The sequence below is a fragment of the Anabrus simplex genome, chromosome 1, assembly GCF_040414725.1.
Source record: "Anabrus simplex isolate iqAnaSimp1 chromosome 1, ASM4041472v1, whole genome shotgun sequence".
Lineage (NCBI taxonomy): Eukaryota > Metazoa > Arthropoda > Insecta > Orthoptera > Tettigoniidae > Anabrus > Anabrus simplex.
This window is the reverse complement of record NC_090265.1, coordinates 152742243-152746757: the sequence shown is the minus strand read 5'-3', so window position 1 is coordinate 152746757 and position 4515 is coordinate 152742243.

The window sequence follows — 4515 nt, the reverse complement described above, 5'->3', positions numbered from 1 at the left end:
CAAAACTGAAGGTAATCGATGTGAACATTGGTGTTTGGAATCTCCTTTAAACATAAAGAAACATGCCTTCTTTTAATTTTCTTTTTGGAGGGGGGTTAAATATACTTAACAGCGGTGGAGTGTAAAAGGAGGTGAGACCAATTGATTTTACTGTTCATAATATACTTATAAGGAGCCTTCGTTGCTCAGGCGGCAGCGCGCCGGCCTCTCACAGCTGGGTTCCGTGGTTCAAATTCCCGGTCACTCCACGTGACATTCGTGCTGGACAAAACGGAAGCAGGACAGGTTTTTCTCCGGATACTCCGGTTTTCCCTGTCATCATTCATTCCAGCAACACTGTCCAATATCATTTCATTTCATGTGTCATTCATTAATCATTACCCCAGAGGAGTGCGACAGGCTTCGGCAGCCAGCACAATTCCTATTGTCACCGCTAGATGGGGGCTTTATTCATTCCATTCCTGACCTTGTCAAATGACTGGAAATAGGCTGTAGATTTTCGATGTACTTATTCTGATCATAAACCGATCATTTTTAATCTTTCCTGGGTTCGTTTTCAAGAGCCATCTTCTTCCTTTGGAGAATGTTCTTAGATTACAGTAGATTCTCCTGGCATATAAATAAAAATGTAAACACATTTGAAATAAACGATAGGAATGAGATTGACCGTCCAGTTGTTCAACCTTATAATAAGGTCAATAATGCACGTAAGTATGTCATTCGTATCGCCAGAAATCCTGCACACTTGCCTATGCGCGACAATGATGCTGGTCACATTTTCAACAATGACAATGGCAGCAGATGAAATTTGCTGCCAAGTAGCGGTCTTGCATCTTGCTGTGGGGTCCAGAACATCTATAATAATAATAATAATAATAATAATAATAATAATAATAATAATAATAATAATAATAATAATAATAATAATGTTCTGGACTTTCGTCAAATGTGCGGACCACGCTGGAAACGGGTCCTGGACGGGTAATGATTAAGAATGCAGTCCAGCCGCGGGTTCAGTACCGCCAAGGCACCCGAGACGACACCATGCCAGATCTGAAGGATTTGATCCATATTAAAAATGCTTATAGGAAAAGATGGCAAAGATTTAGGGACTCAACTGACCGGGTGGAATACCTGGATCTAGCCCGGGAAGTACGAAATCGATTGCTGGAAAGAAAGATTGAAAAATGGGAGTAAACTTGCCGTAATCTATTAGAAAACGAGTCAGATCGCGAATTTTGGCGGATTATATGTATATCTAAAACAATAGGCATTCAATTATAAATTTCAGTATAATACCGTAGCGAAGCACGGGTATCTTGCTAGTCTTTATTTATTTACATAGTTTACGCCCACATTGGAGCACTTAAATCTAATCCAAATACATTTACGTTAACAAAGAATTAACTGAAGATTTAGCTTGCATCATCTTCTTCTTTTCCCAAAACCTCTTCATTCTGGCTGACCTGGCTGCCCTTTCTTCATCAGATATGACATATTGTTTGTGTTGTACAGTTTTTAATGACAATCTTATTTGTTTGTTCTTGAGAATCCTCTTTTCTTCTCTATTTTCAATTTGCTTCATTGTAATATTCAGCTTTTCTAAATCATTCTGAACTTCTTTAAACCAATTATTTTTTGTTTTACTTTTCCAAAAGTAATTAAATAGTTGTTTTATTATCCTATTATCATTTAATCTAGAAAGATGACAGAAAAAGGCAATTCTTCTTTTTCTCATCGTATCTATTATAGATTCACTTTCCCTATAAACCACTGCATTAGGCAATAATCTCCATTGTCCATCCACCTGATGTTTTTTATTAATGATTGTTCTGAGTATCCTTCTGTCAACCTTTTGCAGTGTATCAGTTGTTGCTTTAGTGTTCAATTTAAATAGTGTTTCACAAGCATAAGTCGCTTCAGGTTTAATGACGGAACAGTAATGTTGAAGTTTAGCATTTATTGAAAGAGATTTTTTCTTGTACGTTGGCCATGTAATTCGTTGTGCTTTTTTTAACTTAAATGTTCTGCTTTCTTTGATGATTTTTCATTGGTGTTCCAAGTTATAATTTCACCAAGATATTTAAACTTATTCACAATTTTAATTTGTTTGGTATTGGCTAAGGTTATGGTTGGTGCTGACAGCTGATGGCAGAGCTGTTGAGGATCCAACCAGCCTTAGGGCTGAAGACTGAACATGTAACAGGGAAGGTTGGCATTATTTCTGTTTGTTCATATCCAATTGCTAGTCTTTTATATGTATGTTCTTACAAAATAAGAAAAACCAAGCTCGATAGCTGCAGTCGTTTAAGTGAGGCCAGTATCCAGTATTCGGGAGATCGCGGGTTCGAACCCCACTGTCGGCAGCCCTGAAAATGGTTTTCCATGGTTTCCCATTTTCACACCAGGCAAATGCTGTGGCTGTACCTTAAATAAGGCCACGGCCGCTTCCTTCCCCATCCTAGCCTCTTCCTGCCTCATCGTCGCTATAAGACCTGTCTGTGTCGGTGTGACGTAAAGCAAATAACAAAAAAATAATATGCTCTTGGACTTTTATGATAGTGAAGCATTAGTTTTTGTCCTCGGCTCAATTTAATCTGCTCACACATGGTTTAACATTTTTAGATTCAGAGGACTTTTGTCAAGAGGCGTATATTCAAAGTTTTAAGACAGTTGGTGCTATTCTTTAGGTTTAAGTCATAAGTTAATGTTTACGGATCTTGGTTTATTTCAAATCAAGTTTTACCAATTTTGTAAAATTGTGTATACGTTATGCATTGTTTTTTGTAGCCTTGTCATTGTATGTTTTTCTTATTTTTGGCTGATGATGATGCACACCGGCATTGAAACCGGTACTGAGAATAATTAAATGTTACAATTTATCTTATAACATTGTATGGTATTGAATAGGTGGACCCCTTTTTGTTTCCATTATAGGTAAAATACATTACTGTACAAGAATTTGAGAATTTAACAAAGCAATTGGTAGAAAAAATTATGTTAATGGTCACATGGTCCAAATCTGTCGCTCACAATAAGAATTTGAAGTGTCCAACAAGATCCAAGCGACTGTTCAAATATAAATACAAAGTTTCAAGACCAGAGCTGGTCCGAGCGTAAATAAATCATAGAATAGTCTTTCCCATTACTTCACCACTTGGAGAAAAGGATGTTAAAGGTGCTCCAATAAAGACTGGTGTTAGTGGTGGTGGTGGTGGTGGTGGTGGTGGTGGTGATTATTGTTTTAAGAGGAAGTACAACTAGACAATCATCCTCTATATAACAGTAATCAGAGGGAAATATGGAAGGTATCCGACACTTTGAAAAATGAAGGTATCGGCGAAAGGAAGACAAGGGCCAGGAAGGGCGTGAAAATGAAAGTCTCCCATCAGGCCAGGAGATTTTTACTGGAGAAGGTGAGAGAAATGGTAACCGTGACGTATACTAGGAACTGTCCCTGCATTCATCTGAGTGCAGTAGAATTGAAAACTGATGGTGGAGACCAGCCCTTCTCCGTCTTCTGAATACAGAGGTGGATAGTTGTGGCCACCCCTCCTCTGCTTGGTTGGCTGGTTGGAGTACAGAGCTGTCGAACCACAGACCAGCCGTGGCTACTTGTGTACCTAGAGCCACTCTGCTTCTGCTGACATAAGTGTGTTTAACAGGGAGTATTTATACCCCAGTTAGTCAAAGCACTTGGAAACAGCACACAAGAGACACACGCTTGAAAAGTCTGGAAGTTTGGTGAAGTTGAGTCGGAGAGCAGGGAACAGTGTGAGTGACGGCAGGATGGAGACCAGTACTGCAGGTATGACGAATGACCTCTTTGTGCTTGGAGTGTTGGAGTTAAATGAAAGTAAGGCAGTGTTGTTACACCCTCTGGTAGTGATCCTCATAACATTAGCAGCACAGCAGTATGTCCAGAAAATTCTACAATTGCAAGTAATGGATCAACTCCAGAACCCTATATAAGAATAATACCTGCCTATATACAGCTTGGATATCTCTCAACTACCTTCATTATATCAACATACCCAAGACCTGCCACACATTGAACGTTTTTTATTTTGAACGGGAAAAGAAGGCAACTTTGGCCAGTGTTGCATAAGAGGGATTTAGGGTGTCATTTACAGCGGCTGTGTTGTGAGCTTCCTCAAGAGCACATTAGATGTCTCTGCGCTGCCATGTTTGACTGTATCGTCTATTTTTCTATGCTAGGGGTGATGTGACACCTTATTAAATGCATCCTTCACTCTTACAGCATATCTGCTTTAAAATTACATACTGCATAGATAGAGCCTTTTTAGATTTCAAATCTATTCTTTACTTTTTCTGAGTTATTATCAAAGTGGCTAACATTTGACATAGCTGTTTGTTTCATCAAAGGAATTATATGGCGTATTATAAGTATATATACTGAGCAAGTGGCTGTGCGATTTGGGTCATGTAGCTATCAGCTTGCATTCAGGAGATAGCGGATTCGAACCCCACTGTCGGCAGCCCTAAAGAGAGTTT